General features: G+C 50.9%; 1 pseudogene; it reads left to right on the top strand.

Moving 5' to 3' along the window:
• Positions 1–38: 38 nt before the first annotated feature.
• Positions 39–11549, top strand: LOC137864525 (sulfate transporter-like; annotated as a pseudogene).
• Positions 11550–18057: the final 6508 nt, after the last annotated feature.

Raw genomic sequence — 18057 nt, 5'->3', positions numbered from 1 at the left:
CACACATACCTGAACAGTGAACCCCTAATCCCTGTTTCTCTTGATAGATGCAGCAGACCCTGTGGTAAAGCCTGGTGTACACACAGCTGTGTGCACATCCTTATTTCCTAAGCTAGAGATAACATATTTCATAAACCAGAGCATAGTGTTCTCCTGGACTTGTGTGTATTTGGTACACGGTGGCACACGTGGAAGTTTCCTGCCAGCGTAGAACAGGGCACTGGCTGACGATACACGGACAGCAGCAGGCTTCATCTTTTTTTGGTGCTCTGAGCAGCTGGGCTGCTGTTTGTGTCCTGAAGGGAGCAGTAAGAAAAGCAATGCCAACCCTGTGCCGTGTCAGGGTGAGCAGCACCCTCCTGTGGGCCAGGTGCAAATTCCTAAGCTGCAGGAAACAGCTTTGCTCAGGTTTGGTGCTGTGCTGTAAGAAATGTGTGCTTGCAGCACATGGTATCCACCTTTGTGGCCATAATAAATCGCTGCAATGTGTTTTGGGGTTATTTGACATAGCAGTTATATGCCCTGGTCAGGTCATGGCCGGTAAGAGTCAGAGCAAAAATAGACCAGCTCCGGGAGCTGGCAGTTACTGTAAACGTGTGTGCCCTTGTGTTACACAGGATTTTCTTGATCCAGCTTTTACCTGAGGGCACCTTTTACCTTAGGAAACCTCAGAGCACTGCTGTAGTTCCCGCATCAGTGCCAAGAGTGGTAGGAGCGTTCAGTTTCAGGTAATACTGGCAGGAGCTTTGCACTCTCTTGAAAAGCAGAGGACAGCTGTTGCCTTTAGAGGAGCAATGCTGGTGCCTGCTGATGCAGAGCCCAGACGATGGGCTTCAATCAGGAGCACCCTTTTCTGGTGCCACGTGAGGCTCTGTCTTCCCTGCAGACAACCATAATTGTCTCCATATGTGCTCCTGTGCCAGAGGAGACTCCCCAGCCATGTCTCCTTCTGTTAAAAATCTGTTGGCAGATCCAGTCTCATCATATGGTGAGTGGTTAGAGATGTGCTCCAGTTTCTGTGCTTCTTACCTCCTGCTGAGGCATCTTTGATTCCTGGGGCACTGAGATGTGACCTCTTCAGGGTCCCTTCCCGTGGCTGTGGTGCAGGGAGCTCAGGAACCACACTGAGGCTGCTGTGGAGCCGTGGGGCATGGCTGTGGTGGTGGCAAAGTTGGGTTCATCTCAAATAGGGTGACCTTGTGGGCCAGCCAGCAGCTAAAGGGGCCGGTGGCAGCCAGCACAGCCTTGGGAGCACGGAGGGCTCGCAGGTAAAACAAACGGGCCCAGCCTGAAATTATGTCAAACAACCTGGGCCAAATGCCAATGCGGTATGAAATAGTAATGTGTTTCCCTGCTTTTATTTCATTGCGTGCATCTCTAATCAATTTAATCAGCTTACAGAGCCATTATAGAATTTTCAATTATTAGCTGGATAATTTGGAAAAGGGACATGAGCACTGGATGTTTATCATGCAGGTAAAAGCAGGAAAACAGCAAAAACCTGCTGTGAAGTTCGCAAGGCATTGTTTTCATCTTCCTTACATAGGCTGAGATTGCTCCCCAAATCCTCTAGCTGCTGTGAAGTGCTGGTTTCTTTCTGTGTCCTACAAGTGGGCATCCATGTTGGGGAAAGGACCTGGGGCAGGGCATGTCAGGGGGGACCCAATCTGTGGGGTCCTCGATAGGCTGCCAGGTGGTGTTTGACCTCTGTGGCCAAAGATGCTCTTCTGCATCCATTCAGCTCTGCTTTCCCTATGCCAAATCCCTTTCCAAGGACATAAGCTCCATCTTGCATCTTCCAAAATACACTAAAAAAAAAGCATTCCTTGCATGTCTGTCTTCACAGCTAATTGCTGGCAGAGAGCAGTAATCCAAATTATCATTAGCAGTCCTCTTTATCATTGTTTATTTGTAGGCTCCTTGGACCTTCTCAAGCTTTAGAGCGGAGTGACTGCATTAACAGGTGCAGTCAGTGGGGCAGCGACAGTTCTGGCCTCACATTGTCTGAAGATATCTTTTCTCTTTGTCTTGCATGCTCTGCTGTGACCCCTGCACATTATCATAAACTCCTCTGCAAAATAACAGGAAGCTGCAAAAAGTGTTTTATTTTCTGGGATGACCTAACGTACTGCTTCCACATTCTCTGGCGTTACCTCTTGCAAAAAAAAAGAGTGAGTAATTTATTTCTAGGAAACCATAGGAGAGGTTCTGTTCATCTTTTTTGTCCCCTGCTTTTGTTGCAACTCACCATGTCTCAGCAGTGTGACCAGTTCAGGGTTTGTCTCCTTTTTCTCGTGTTTCCCTTTTAAAAAAAAAAAAAAGTTATTGCAAATGACTATATCTTGAAAATTCATTTCCACGTGGAACTGAATCAACAGCCATTTGAAAAGACAGTTAAGCCCCAAATCTGAAGGGAAAGAAAAGCACCTCTCTCAGCTACCTGGCACCATTTCTTGGCCCTTGCTGTGTTTTGTGGAAGTGGGCTGTGCAGAGCAGGGGGGTGCCCCCCTGTGCTAAGGCAGGCTGGTCCAGTTCTGGGGCCAAGACACTGGGGATGCTGCTTGAAGTGCTTCCAGGAGCCAAACAGTCGTAAGTGCATTCACGAGCCTTAAAACAATTAAATCACTGTGCAGCGCTGTTAGCTCTGTTCCAAAGAAAACTGCTGTATTGACCAATATGTCAGCTTGTCCTGCTAACCATAAAGGTTGCACTGGTGCAGCAGCAGACAAGTGAACTCGCTACATTTGCCCATTGCAAGATATCTGGGTAACAATCACGGACCCAGAGAATTTTATGTTAAGTTTTGAACTACAGGACAGAAACACATCACCACCCCCTGTAAGAATGAAGTCGGTCTCCCCTGTACCTTGAGTGTGGGCTTCCACTGCTCTGGTTCTAGCTGCTTGCAGTGGAGTTGCATAGATGGATGTCACATTGCTTACATACCACACTATGAATGACATTTCTGAATTTCGTCCTTCCTGCTTGTCTTAGAAAGAGGGTAAAGTGTTGCTGGCAGGCATAGTCTTGCCTACGCTTGCAAGGTTAATACTCACTGTCCGTTCAACCCAACCTTTCCCATAATGGAGTTAAACAGTTAGGTGAGTTTATGGTGGCAATAAAGATCCACTCTGGAATATGCATTTGAAAACAAATTATTTCAGAAGTTTAGCTATAGTGACCTTGCATTTGGAAGACTTTGCAGCCTCAGCCAGCTCAAGGTCACATGAAGTGCTGTGGGTTTTTTTTTAAGCTTGTCTGTTACATATTTTCCAGAGTAAATGTGAAATATTTCCATCTCCTACCCTTACCCCACCTCATGCAGCAGAAGTGATTTCAGAGGTGTACGCAGTGTTAGTGTGAGCAAGGATGCTCCTCCATCCTCTCTGCCCGGAGGGAGGACGCAGAACGGGCTCTCCTCAGTGCCCCCAGCTGGAGGGGCCAAGCAGAAGCTGCCCTCGCACAAAGAGCTTCCACTTCAAAGAGATCAATGCAGAGAACCAAAGCCCACAGGGAAGCCAGCTGGGACGAGGAGCTCAAGAATGTAATAGCAGGGAAAGTATGGAATATTTTAAAATCGAGTATGAAAAGTCAACTGAGAATTTGCACACAAGAAAGGGAAAAAATGTAGGGTAGGCTTCAGACAATTAAAAAATCATGTTCACAAAGGATGGCAGAGGAAGTACAGAGACAGAGGGATGGAAAAAGAACTGCATACTGAGAGTTATACCTGTGAGAAGCAAAAGAGAATGGGTAAATCAAGACTTACCAACTTAGGCCAAGTGGGAAAGGAAATGATAACACACCAAAGAGATCCAATACATGGAACAAGATGGAACTTGGAGAAGAATTGCCATGCAGTGAGGGCGGGGATCATGTTAAAGGTAGCCTAGATATTGTCACAGTTGGAAAATATGCTTTGTCCCATTTCTTCGGAGGACAGTAATGCGGAAGACACGGACAAGATCAGAGATCCAGAATTAAAAAGGAACTCTTCCTAAATAAGATCCAAATTCAAAGGATGGATTGTGCTTAGACATGTTTCATCCCAGCAAATAAGCCAACTTAAAAGACTGGCCAGTTCCTCAGTGACAGGATTTCAAGATGAAGGAATCATACAAAAGGTGGAGATCTGGGTCCTCTGCTAAGGAAGGAGATTGAAAAAAAAAAAGGAAAATAAATGGAGATGATATCAGACAGGCCAAGATACAAAATGAGCTGTAACTTGGAAGGACTATAAAGCATATGAAGGGATCATCTTCTAAGGACAAGGGGAATGAAGAGGCTGAGGAAAGAAATAGTCCACTCCTGAAAGAAGGGAGGGGGAAATGAGCTGTGGAGCAATATCAGAGAAAAAGAATTAGTATAAGTAGCTAAATACATTGAGCAGCTGTCTCCCCTGCCATATGCTCTAATTTTTTTCCTGCTGCCAGAGAGCACTGATGTTTCTCGTTTATTTACTCCTAATTACTGAGATACAGCCTTGCACTAATGAGATAAACATAACTCAGGATGCTGATCTTCCCCTCCTCTTCCCTCAGGGTGTCTCCTTAACATCTAAATCACAGACCTGTGACAGTGCCATCTCTCCGTGCCCTCCACCATCTCCCCAAACCCCGTGGGCCCCAGTCCCCCCCCGGGCCCAGAACAAAGCCAGTGCCAGGAGCAGAGGTTGGGACCAGGCTGCTCCCTGCCAGGCAGCGCCGCTGTCCTGCTCCAGGGGCAGCGGCACATCCAACAAGGTCTGAGGCTAGGTCGATGGAAACAAGATGGAAAAGAGTCAGCGGAAGCTGAGATGTTACTGGCAAGCAGAAATACGTGCTGAGAGGTCTCATGTAGATTGTTGGCACGGATTGCAAGGGAAGAAGTGTTTATAAGACTGCTGGTTTAGTTCAGGGTGATGAGACATTGCCTTTTTCCTTGCCACTAATGCAATTGCTCACCTTTACCTCTGAAGCCAGTGCAGCCCTGCTCTTCTGCAAAGTAAAATCCCTTGTTATTTTTCCACAAAATCCCTTGTTCTTTTGCCACAAAATCCCTTGTTCCTTTGCCACGCTCTTTAAAAGGCACATGCAGAATGCGGGCTACGCAGATTTGCCACATGCCACATTCTCTCTCTGCCCAGAAATAACGATGCCATCACACCCCCGCTTGCAGTGCACGAAGGCTTTGTGAAGGCACGCACAAACAGTGCGTGCAGCGTGGCAGAGCAGGGATGGGAGCACTCGGGGAGCAGCCCAGCACGTGGCTGTGGCGTGCGTGGGGCAGAGCCTGGGGTGAGAATGTGGTGGTGGAGCACGTTGGTAGAAAAGCTACCAGCAAAGAGCAGTGTTGTTGTTTGATTGTTTTTATGGAGCAAAAAGATGCTCAGAATATATGAAGATCTGCATAGAGAAGCCCAGAAGGACTTGAGCCCCAGCGAGGGCAGTGTCACATGCAGAAAGATTTCTGTGTGGTGTTGCCGTTGTTTAGCCATGTCCCCAGATACCAGCAATGCTGTTATCTGGCAGGAGCGCTTCTCCAAAACTCCTTCAATCATTCTTAATGGGCAGAACAAGTTTTCATCAAAAATACTCTCCCCAAACAATGTTTGTTTTCAAAACACAGCTCTGTTTGGCTGGCTGCACAGCCTTCCTCAGCTGCAGCAAGAAAAGGGCCAGTTGCTTGGCTGAATAATTCCGTTTTCTCAAGAGAAGCAACACATGATACAGAAGGAAGGCAAAGGAAGCAGGTTTGCTGTTGTTTGGCGTGTGCTTTCTCTGCTCAATGTGTGCTGTGAGGTGAGGAGACAGGTCTGCCAGCAGGAGGGGGACCTGAGGAAAACACCCCCAGTCACTTGGCTCCTGCAGCCAGAGGTAAGAGACTGCGGTCAGGCCCAGGGATGTGAAATGAACCCGTAGGGCTGGAGAATGGGCATTGCCTCAATTCATTACCCCAGTTCAATTTCCAGAGCCTAGGTCTACACTCAGGAGAATTTTCTCTATGTGTATTGATCAATTTTGACAATAAGGTGTGTTTTGTTGCAACTCTATTTTGACTGAAAAACTTGGAGTAGCTCTGGTATATATCTTATTTAATCATATGGAAGAGGTTGAATGCTTTCATTCCACAGATATCAGCCTCTGTAATGGGCTTGTTTGATGCAAGCCAGCAAGGTAATTTAAATTTTTTTTTTTTTTTTTTTGTTAAAAAAATACAACAATGTTAAAGGAAAAAATATTTTGCAAATAACTTCCCTTACCCATACGTTGCATTCCTAAAACATCACTTGGAATGCCTTAACAGTTTCAAAATAGGTTTTGTTTAAGTGGTGGCATCGTCAGGAAATGCAGGGTTGCTGGAGAAGTTTTAGTTCAGTGAAATGACATTGTCTGATCATAAGCCACTCTGCTGTCCTATTAGCCAAGAGCATGGCAGTTGCCATAACTTTGTCTGATGTGGCCATCTGTGCCAGTGGGAATGCCATGTGAGAGCTGTGGTCTCGGGGCTGTGCTTAATTAGGTCCATAACTGATAGCAAACAAATCAACTAGCACCGCAGGAAGGTGCTTTTCTGTTATTTGTTTATCCATGCAATCTGCACAAGCCCCGGAGCTAAGTAAAGCACTTTATGCACATGAATGCAACTCTTCGTGGCATGCCTGCTCTCCTTCCAGAGCTCTCCTGGTGCAATGGAAGGCACACTGAGCCAGATATCAGGACAGAGCAAAGATGTACCAAGCTCCCTAACCCCAGAAGAGCCTCCTATCAATTTTACACATGTCAGGTTGGAGGAGAATGAGCCCACAGACTTCAGCACCAAGGATTTCATCCTGAAGAAAACCAGAGAGGTCTGCAAATGCAATCATCAAACCATCATCACCTTCTTCTGTCGGCTGTTCCCAGTGCTGGACTGGCTGCCCCGGTACGATGTCAGGACTCAGTTCCTTGGGGATGGCGTACCTGGGCTCCTGGTGGGGACAGTTGCCATCCCTCAGTCCATCTCGTACTCGCTGCTAGCCAGCCAGGATCTCATCTACGGAATCTACACCAACTTCTTCTGCAATATCATCTATGTGGCCATGGCCACTTCACGACACAACTTCATTGGATCCTTCGGAGTCCTTTGCCTGATAATCAGGCAGTCTGTGAACCGGCACCTCCAGCTAGCAGGGTACAACGACGGCAGCACTGGCTCTGTGCTGGTGGACAATTCCACCTTCCCTGGGAACGGGGATGGCTACCCGTGACAGGAGCTGCTACTGTGGCCCTTTCCCTGAGCTTTCTGGTTGGCCTTTACCAGGTACGGATGTTCACTGCTGTGTTGTTTCCTCTCTGTCCTTTCCCTGCTAGGAACTTCTGAGCTTAACAGCTCTAAGTCCCAGTCTCACTTCAGACTTAAAAGCCATGAGCAATGTTTCCTAACGTAACTAGACCCTTGCACCCTTGACCCAACTGTAGTGATTTGGAAAGCCAAAACACAGCTGAATTTGGGGGTTTGCTTCCCCTGTGTGATAGGCCAGGTGTCTGGATGTGTCTGAAACATGTTTAGGAGCAGATGCGAGGGAAGAAAGGGAACCGTGAACCACCTTCCCACCACCCCAGTCCTACCTGAGCTGATGACTGGGCAGGTCAGAGCAAGTTAGGGTGGGCAAGAACAGCTCTCAAGGACCCCACCATCAGCAGGGCCTCCATTAAAGGCCGCACAGTGTCCCCGGTGGAAGGGTCTTGTTGTCAGTGGACAGCTTCAGGCCCTCCCACTGTGTCAATTAAAGTCACTGCGCTGCACTGTCTTGATGCCACTGAGAGATGCTAATGGCTGTTTGGATGTGGCTGCTCCCTGCACCTTCAGAGTTAACTGTGAGCCCTTATTGCCTGAAGGAGACAGCAACCAGGATCATGTAGGCTTCTTTGTACGGCATCTCCAGCCACAGACAAGTCTTCTAGGTAGCTCTTTAGTTCTTTGTACCACAGATTAACTCCTTAAGAAAGAGGCCTCAGTCTCACGCAGAATGCTCAGCAGGCTGGAGAGCTGGACGGGTTGAAGTGGAAGCAGACTGCCAGAAGTTGCCCGCCACCTCTTCTATCCCTTCTCATGGACCTAATGATACAGCTGGCTTGCATTTCAGATCCTGCTGGGGGTTTTACAGCTGGGCTTTGTGGCTGTCTACCGGTCAGAACCTCTCCTCAGTGGCTTTGTGACCAGCTCCAGCCTCACCATTATCACCTCCCAGATGAAGTACCTCCTGGGACTGAAAATCCCTTGGCATGAAGGTGTGGGCTCCTTCATCCTGATGTGGCTTGACCTTTTCAGGTACATCCAGAACACCAACATCTGCGACCTGCTCACCAGCCTCATTGCTTTGGCCATCATAGTGCCTGTCAAAGAGCTCAATGACCGGTGTAAGGACAGGATGAAAGCCCTGTTCCCCATACAGCTGCTTGTGGTCATTGTAGCCACGGTGGTATCTTACTACTTCAACTTTCAAGAACAAGTCGGCTGTTTGTGGGGCTATCCCCACTGGTTTCAGGAAGCCCACTCTGCTAGATACAAAGCCGTTCTCCAGCTTGGCAGTCGATGCCCTGCCCATTGCTATTATTGGCTTTGCTATGACCGTCTCCCTGGCAGAAATCTTTGGCAAAAAGCATGGCTACACCATCTGTGCCAACCAAGAGATGATCGCCATTGGCATGTGCAACCTGATCCCAGCTTTCTTCTACTGCTTTGCCAGCTCTGTGGCCTTGACCAAGACTCTGCTGAAGGAGTCCACAGGGACCCAAACCCAGATCTTTGGCCTGGTCACCTCACTGGTGCTGCTACTAGTGTTGCTGTGAATCGTGCCACTCTTCTACTCGCTGCAGACCTCCATCCTGGCGGTGGGCACCATTGCCGACCTGCGGGGGGCCTGAGGAGGTTCTGCGACATCCCTGACATGTGGCAGCTCAGCAGGCTGGACACAGTTGTGTGGTAGACAACCATGCTGGCCTCCACGCTGATCACCACGGAGATCAGGCTCCTTGTGGGCATCTGCTTTGCTCTGCTCTGCATCATCTTCCGCATGCAGAGACCCAGGGCCACGCTCCTGGGCAAGGTCAGCAACACAGATCTATGAGGACCAGACCACCTACAGGCAACTCACAGAATCACAGAATCACAGAATTTCTAGGTTGGAAGAGACCTCAAGATCATCGAGTCCAACCTCTGACCTAACGCTAACAGTCCCCACTAAACCATATCCCTAAGCTCTACATCTAAACGTCTTTTGAAGACTTCCAGGGATGGTGACTCCACCACCTCCCTGGGCAGCCCGTTCCAGTACCTAACAACCCTTTCAGTAAAGAAGTTCTTCCTAACATCTAACCTAAAACTCCCCTGGCGTAACTTTAGCCCATTCCCCCTCGTCCTGTCACCAGGCACATGGGAGAACAGGCCAACCCCCACCTCGCTACAGCCTCCTTTAATGTACTTATACAGAGCAATAAGGTCACCCCTGAGCCTCCTCTTCTCTAGGCTGAACAAGCCCAGCTCCTTCAGCCGCTCCTCATAGGACTTGCTCTCCAGGCCCCTCACCAGCTTCGTCGCCCTTCTTTGGACCCGCTCAAGCACCTCGATGTCCTTCTTGTAGCGAGGGGCCCAAAACTGAACACAGTACTCGAGGTGCGGCCTCACCAGAGCCGAGTACAGGGGGACGATCACAACTCAGCAGTACTCAAAATCTTCCGCTTCGAGTCGTCCCTTTACTATGCCAACAAAGATTATTTCAAGACTGTTCTCTACCAGAAAACTGGGTTAAATCCCATCCTGCTGGCTGCTAGGCATCAAAGGGTGGAAAGCCAGGCAAATGCAGACACAGGCAATGGTGAGAGATTTTTTGGCACTGGGTTTGACTGCCTGAAACCTGCCAAGACGAGGGCCGAGAAGTCACCCCCAGATGTCTGCCCTCCCTCCGTAGATACACACACCTTAATCATTGACTGTGGGGCGATGCAGTTCATAGATACCATGGGTTTCTCCATGTTGAAGGACACACATCATGACAACAAGGAGATTGGTGTCCAGGTGCTCCTGGCCAACTGCAGCCCTTCCATCCGCCACAGCGTCCTGATGCAGCGCAGGTTGCTGAGCAGTGGTATCAGGTGCATCAAGAGAGCAGGGAGAAAAAGGATGCGCTCCTGGACCCTGAAGACCCACACGTCCAGACGTCTTTGTAGACCTGTGCATGAGGAATGGTTTCTAATGAGGGTGGGCTTAGTATGTGCTTCAGAGCAATTTCAGTTTTCATGTGAGCAGAGCATGAAAAAAGACTAAGGAACTGTGAGCAACAAGCAAGGGGCAAAAGTACTGGGGATGGAGGGGGTTCAGCAGAGATTGCCCCTAGCCTGAGAGGCATTTCAGGGTTGGTTGTGTGGGCTGGGAGCCTGGCTGGCTTTTACCCTTCTCCCTTTAGAAAGGGCTGATGGCAAGAGACAGTGTGCAGTAACATGGGCCTCCCAGCTTCCCCAGGGGTCGTCCACATGAGGTGCCACCCCGCGGTGCCTCTCCCACTGGCTGTCTGCTCCTTCCCGACCCACCCAGCACACCTGCAGCCACCTGGCTCCCGCTCTGTCGCCGGGCTCGTGTGGGCACTGGGTGGCAAGTGTGAGCTGTGCTGCACAGCCTGCAGCCTTTGCACAGGCCCCCAGGTGCTGCCCTGGTCCCTTTGCCAGCTGAATCTGCAGACAGGCCCTGCCTGCCCCTCTGGAAGGAAGGGTCTGCGTGTATTCCCTCTGACCCTTCTGCTTGCAGTCATCCATGAGAGCGGACCCCAGCCCCGCTGAGTGCAAGGGGACCCCAGCCAACTGGGGCATGCATTTCCAAGGCCTGGGGAGCCCCTGGGTGCTATCACAAGGGAGCACTTGGCCACCTCCCAGCTGGGGCTGTGTCCCTTGGAGCCTGGCTGATGTTTGGAGGTGGCCTGGACCCAACATTGACCCCTGGAGCCAGCAGTATGGGACATCCTTGTCCCTTACAGCTGCAGTCCTCAGGCAGCAGCATCTCTAACTGAGCAGTGTGTGTGGTGGAAATCACAGCAGAGGCTTTGCACGGGCTTGTGGAGAGAAGCCTGGGGTTGGGGGGCAGGCTTGATGCAGGAGAAAAGGGAAGTGCAGAAGGTCGGATCCTTAAAAGACAAGGGTGGAGCCTGCTAAATCTGGAACTGTCTTGATCCTCCTTTTTGTCCTCAGTGACAACAACAAACAAACGAATGAAAAAGCACCACCAATGGCAATGTTCTCCAACCCAGCACCAAGGAAAAGCTGCTCTACGGAGCACACTTAGGAGCATTCATAATGCAATTATAGCTTAGGGAGTTTCGTTCTAGGTGCAACTCCAGTGTCCATACCCAGAATAATTAGGGAAAGGGCTGCAAGAATCCCCTCTTGTGCAATCTCTTGAAAATCGCACAGTGGAGAAATGTACATCCCAAGGCATCTTTGGGTGCCAGACTGCGAGGCCATTCACGAACCTCCTGAAACATGGGGAGTTTGGGCCCAGCTGAACCAGGGGTGACACCGAACATTCCCCCTTGCTCCTTCCCTGACTGACACACATCCATTTGTTGCCACTTTCATTTTGGACTGGCCTTCTCCACACTACATCCACCCCGAGTCAGTGTGGGAAATAAATCGCAGAGGCTCATTTGTCTTCCAAACACCCTACGGCAGAGAGCTTAATAGCCCCTCAGTGGCCACAAAACAAAAGCAGCAAACCCAGCAACAGCAAAGCACTTCCCTTAAAAGCAAACAAGTTTTAGAAGACTGCTGGGATTTGCCCCAGCCAGCAGCTCTTGCTCGGCCACTGTGTGGGGCTCAGGACGTTCTGCTGCAGGGCAGGACGGGCACCTTGCTCTGCTGCGATTCCATGATAGATTGCAAAGAACTCCCACTGACGAAAGTGCAGCTTCCCTCCTGAAAAAAAAAATAAAATAAAAAAAATAAAAAATAAAAAAAGTGTCTGAGATCATCAGCTACTCTTTATCAACTGTAAACCAGGAGTGCTTGTACAGTGGCTAGAAATAGCCATGGTTTTCCAAGTGCTTACCAAAATCCGTGCTGCCTTCTGAATGCACAGTGGGACGATGATGAGGGGCAGGGCCATGGTGCTGTGAGCCAGGACCCTGATCCCAGCAAGGGCTGGGGCTGCTGGGGGATGTGGTGCCACACAGGGCCGTGCAGTGCGTGCAGCACCGCAGGAGGTGCTCAGCAAGAATTGGCTCACTCGGGCACGGGCCCTTTCCTTGCTGGTGTGCTGGGACACGCAGCATGCTGCTGGTTCTGCGTCCCCACGGGGGAGTCCTTGCTCTGAGCAGCGAGGCTCAGCAGCATTGTCAAGTGCAAAAATAGCTTCTTGGTGAGCACCATCTGTAAAAACACTGTGTGTGTTTTGGTTTAATCTGGGACTATTTCCATGCCACCTCTAAGAAACGTGGCACCAAAGATGTTTGCTGAAGTGAACTCTAGCTTGGACAACCCTTTGGAAGCCCAATGATGGAGACTGTTGTGAATAAAGTGCATGGAAAAGGAGAGCTGCTGCCTCTGCTCAGGAAGCTGTCTCCTTGTGGTCCGAGACTCCTTCAAGCAGATTGAGGAGCACAGCATGCCTGGCTGCTTGCTGGAGCAGGGTTGGAAGTGTCGGCTGAAACTAACTGGACTGAGGAGATCAGTACCAGCCACGCAGGGCTGAATGGCAAGGAGTGTGTGGCAGAGGGTGCAGGCAGGAGTGGGGTGCAGCTCTTGGAGCACCTCCTGAGTTCTTGCGGGCTGTGAGAGCATGAGGCAGCCCTCAGGGAGCTGCATCAGGCACCCAGCGGTGGGTTGTGGTGTGTCTGAGCAGGAGGGACTCAGCAGGCTAGCAGAGAAGGGAAGCCTTGTGAAGATTGTGGCTTTCTTCCTTTTTGGAGTAGCACTGCCATCATTTTCTTTACAAAACTGTTTACGAGGAAAATTAAATGGTTTTAGTTAGACTTTAGATGCATTTACGATCTCAGTGGGGTGAGTAAAGCCGCAGCAGGAAGTGAAACCAAGTCTCGGGTATCACCTGCGGTGATAACTCCTGGGCACCGCCCGGTGTGAGATAGCAGGGGCAGGGTTACCCTTGGAGCAGGGGCTCCTGCAGCCCCCTGCCACAGGAAGAGGCTTGGGAGCCCCGGAGAGCGGTGAACGTGCCAAAGCACTACCTGGCAGTTGTTGCAGGACACCATCCCTGGACAGGAGCAAGGTGACAACCCCCTTCCCAGTCCCAGAGCAGCAGGATCTCTCTGGCAGCTCCTGCACACTCCGCTTGCCCGGAGCCCCCTGTTGCTTTCCAGCCACTGCCACCAGCGCTGGTGACACAGCCTTTCTGTTCCTGCAGCTCTCCGAGGTAGCTCAAGGACATTTGCCACTTTCATATCAATTCCCGTGAAGAGGTCCTGTGTTGTAAATGACACAGACGAGACAGGACACAAATGACACAGTCCAAGGGTAGCTAATAATCAGCATGGGAGATGCATCTGGCTCCTCACGGCCTGCCTCTGCTGGCCCAGGTGGACAGCAGTGTGAAGGGGCAGCAACAGCTGTGGGACAATTCCTGGGGACAAAAGGGCTCCTGGAGGGTGCACGGGGCATCCATCTGCCCCCAGCACCCCGCCACGACAGTCCAGGTCCCTTCGTTTGTGCCATTTCCTCCACGTTCACCTGGAGCTGGGGGGAAACACGTCTCCATCCCTAGCATGGATGTGCCAGGCTGCTGGACTCAGCTGCAGGGACCCCGTGCTGGGCTGTCAGCCACAGGGGCTGCCGGGCTGTGTGCAGGAGGTGCAGGAAGTGCTGGGAGGTCTCGGCCCCCTCCCAGGGCCCTCCAGCCCCTTGCTATCCCCCAGCTCCCACTGGCTGCTGCCTCCCCCCGCTGCCCAGATCCTGCTGCGCGTGCCTTCCCCTGCCGCTCCGCCAGCGAGCAAGGAAATGCCATGCAGATGAAAGTAAATGTTATCTCTCCCAGTAAACAGCTCACCTGTTATTCTCTTTCTCTCTCTTCCCCCTGCCTTGCTGAGGAGCTATAAATACTCCACGAGTGTGATAAATAGAGGCTTGCTGCTAAGGCTGTGTCAGCTGAGGTCGGAGCTGACCGTGCAGCTGTTAATTATGCCTCAGCGGCAGCTTGAGCTTTAAATCTTTTTATGCTTTGAAATGCTCCCTTTGGGGAAGTTTAAGGAATAAAGGCTGTTGTGGCTGATAGGTGTTTGCTTCACCTTCTAGAAAGCCTATGAGACGCTGATTGCTGCACGGATTGCTCGCTCCCATTGCCTGCTCCTGGAAACACACACTTTGTATAATGGCAAGGAGTTGCTTCTGCAGCTCTGTGGCTGCAATAAAGCAGTCTGCGTGCTCCCAGCACAGGCACAGTGCTTACCCATGTCAACCTTCCCTGGCAGATAAAACTCATCTGGAAGGAGAAGGCAGGGAGCTGCAGGTGGAGGCATTAGATTTCCTAAAAACAAGATTAGGGGCAGCTTTAGTGCTACCCTGGAGGTAGCCTGGTGATGAAGGAGCCACCGGGCAGGGTCTGGGCTAACAGTCTGGCTGCAGGTGAAAAGCTCTGGCGGGGCTCAGCACAACCCAGGGATGCTGCTGGGCCCCCTCTCCCCGAGGAGTGTGCTGGACAGGGTGGTGGGTGTCCACGTTCTCAGCTGGGAGTTTGCTGCTCTTGCTGTTCTATGGCTTTGCCATACCATATTTCTACCTGCGTTTCTCAGAAGAGAGGCTTTGCTCTGACACATTCATGTCAGCTTCTAAATTCTTCCACCAAGTGGGGTGCACGCAATCCTCCATTTAAATCCTGGTCTAAAACAAAGTCAGGGAACAGCCACATCATTAACCCTTCCTCAGCCACGGGAGGGAAATCCCTTCTTTTTTCTGCCCTTTGCCCATACCCTTTACTCCAGAGTGCCCTGGGTGCTGTGTGGGTGCCCTGTGTGGAGGAACATCACCGATGGTGGTTGGTGCCCTGACAGCCTGAAAGAAGCATGGAAGCTGCAACCAGCAGACAGAGACTGTGGTTAAGTGCACAGAGCTTGGGCAGAGCCGGGCCCTGAGCCGAGGGGCTGTGCCCGGGCACCCTGCTCGGGCCACGTGCTCGAGGGAGAGCTGGGGAGAGGGAAGAGGACAGTTCTTCTCTGATGGTGGCTTCTGCAGTACGCGTGCTAAGCTCACCCTGCATGCACCATGTTTGCTGCTAACTTGAGCACCACGCTGTGGTTAAAAAGTGTCTTCCTCACTTGTTCTCCTCTTAGAAGATTGCTTCAAGGAACTGTAATATCCTTGCCACAAGCAGTAGTCTGCTTGCAAGGATATTTCCAACCACGAAGACTGCAGGTCAAAGGCTGGCTGGGATTTCTGCCGAGGGAATAGCAACTAAAGGTGTTGTGTCGGTGGCAGAGGATGCTGCCCTCACCGAGCTGGCCACGTGTGTAGGTGCAGATGCATGCTCCTACATGTGTGCTGGCACAACGTGGCCTCACCTTTCCCAAGCCACAGCCCTCCCATGGCCGTTCCCTCATGCAGAGCTGGCAGAGTGGCTGGATTGAGATACTTCATCCACAAAGGCTGGGGTCTTCTGCTGCAGTCACATGGAGAAGAGCTTTTGTCCACCTGTGTCTTCAAGGTGCCCCATGACGTAGGCAGCTCAGCAGGACCGTGCTGCACAGCCTGGAGGTGGGTCCCCAGGAAGGGGGGACAGGACCACAACAAGCTTGTTCCTGCTCCATCAGTGGCAAGTCACTGAGCACCCAAATCTCGTGGCCAGGAGTTCGTTCCCTCCCTCTACCTGCTGTGAAATGGAAGCGATGAGTCTCACAGCCCTGAAGGGAGCTGCTGGGGCTCACAGCCGACAGCTTGCAAGTGAAGTTTATGGCATTGTTTCCAGCTGTTCAAACAGAAGACCAGTGGCTGGGAACAGCAAGGGGAAGAGACACACACCAGCTTTTGGGATGCAAAATCCCCCAAATTGCATAACTAGGAACGTGCTCAATTTGTTCTTTGCACAGTGCGTCTAAGAGATGGGACTCCTCTGAGTGATATTCTTGTGCAAACAAGACTTCTTGGTCTTTCTTAATGCTGTGGCTCATATCCTCTGCATAATCTGCCACCTGGCACCCGGGGGAGCCCTGGAGAAGCACGACTGGCAGCCGCCCGTCAGCACCGCTGGGCTCTTAGCAATCCTTTACTCTGCCGCTCAGCAGCAACCTCTGCACTAAAGGAGCGCAGATTTGCATTAACAGCAGGAGTGGCACCTCTTATCTCAGCAGCACCTTGAGCAAGAAGGGCAGTTGCATGACAGATTCGCATTAATGTCTAACGAAGCAGGGGGGGAAGGGGGAGTGGGAGCAAGATGCTGCTCAAGCCTTGCAGGGTGCTGGCAGTGGGCTCCTGCACCCCGTGGCCTGACAGCATCAGGGTGGGCAGTGGTGCTGAGGCTGCAATGTGCGGGGAACAGCCATGTCCTCCGGTTTTGGACATGCAACAGAGTCTGATCTTCTCAGGCCTGCTGATTAACGGAGGTGTTTCTTCATAAGGGGAGGTGTTTCTCTGGAAAGGAGCTCAGTGACCTATGCTGCCCCAAGGGACAAGCTACCAGTGTCAGGGAGGGAAGAAGAAGGAAGAAGGACAGGGGTGAAATGAGCCAAAGAGGAAAATCACTCAGGGATAAATTCTTGCAGTGTCCAGGATAGCCACAAGCAGCTGCTGGTCTCTGCCATCTCCCGCAAAATACGAAGCCAGCCTGTGGCTTTGGGAACCTTTCTGTACTTGCCGTTCTGCTGTTGAACTGGCTCTGCTCTTTGCCCTTTTATCACCCTTGCCTGGAGAGAAATCAGATGGAGTCAATTTGCTTCACTCGGCGTCTGATCATTTTCTGTCTGTTAATCAGAAAGTCCATCAGGGAGGGGAGAGAGATCAAAAGGACTCTCTTTTACTTGCCCAGGGCCCCATGCTCCCGGTGCAGGCCCTGTAGTGACAATAACGCTGCCCTCACTCATTGCCCAGAAAATGAAAATCCTCCTCACTGGCTCGGTGACACTTCTTTCTATTTCTCAGCCAGTACTGTGCTCCTTGGTGCGCTGTTAGTTGCATAGAGGCTCACATCTCGGTGGCACTTAGGCAACCTCACCAGGGAAAACGGCTCTGTAGCTTTTCCCTGTCCCGACTTTTCCCCAGGACAGTAAGGAGGGGCTGGGGGTGGTGGGGAAGCATGAGGAGGGCAGGCACACGGTGGTCCCCCGCCACCTTCTTGGCAGCAGCCATCTGGCTGGCTAATGAGCACACGGTGTAATGTCCTCAGAGAGTCTGAGTACTTAGTGCTAATAACAATAACAGCAACAACAGGCAGAATTAAAAATAATTAAGGAATAAAACCACACTGGAGGTTGGATGCTCAATTGTGGGGATAATCCAGGGGAATCCCTCGGTTTCCTTCCCAGGTGATAAGGCCAGCGAGGTTACAGGGTGATGTCCATGGTCTGGGACTGGGATTTGAGGAGATTTTGGAAAGTAAGAAATGGCTCAAAGGAGGGCAGGGAAGGTGGTAAAAAGAGAAAGATGGCATGGCAGGGAGAGGCACTGAAATTAGCTTTATTTGTTTGGTCTAAAAAATCCTGAAGTTTAGAGGAGGGCAAGTTGGAGGCCGAGCATCTGGCTGGGCTCTGATCCAGCTACGTGGGCATCTGCTGCCCTCAGGCTCGGCAACCAAATCCTGCAGTTCTGTCAGCTCCTCAGCTCCTCGGAGGGGGTCTGAACAGCCCCAGCTCCTGGAAGCCCATGCAGACAGTTGTTGTGTCTTTAGAAAAAAGTGCATAGCCCACAGTCATGGAAAAAGCATATAAGTGGTTATCCCTAGGGGCTGAGAAAAGGGAGTTCAATGACAGGAAAATTGTTCTTGTATTTTCTTTCTTTCTTTAGCGACTGAGAAGTGTGTTTCAGCAGGTACAATTGTGGTTTCTTTATAAGGCAGAGACAAGATTAAATGTATTGTAAAATACATGCCAGGCCAGACAGCAGCTGAGACTCA

Source organism: Anas acuta, chromosome 14 (genome assembly GCF_963932015.1).
Source record: "Anas acuta chromosome 14, bAnaAcu1.1, whole genome shotgun sequence".
In the NCBI taxonomy this organism is placed as follows: domain Eukaryota; kingdom Metazoa; phylum Chordata; class Aves; order Anseriformes; family Anatidae; genus Anas; species Anas acuta.
The sequence above is the reverse complement of the archived record's forward strand: the minus strand, read 5'-3'. Positions and strand labels throughout refer to the sequence as shown.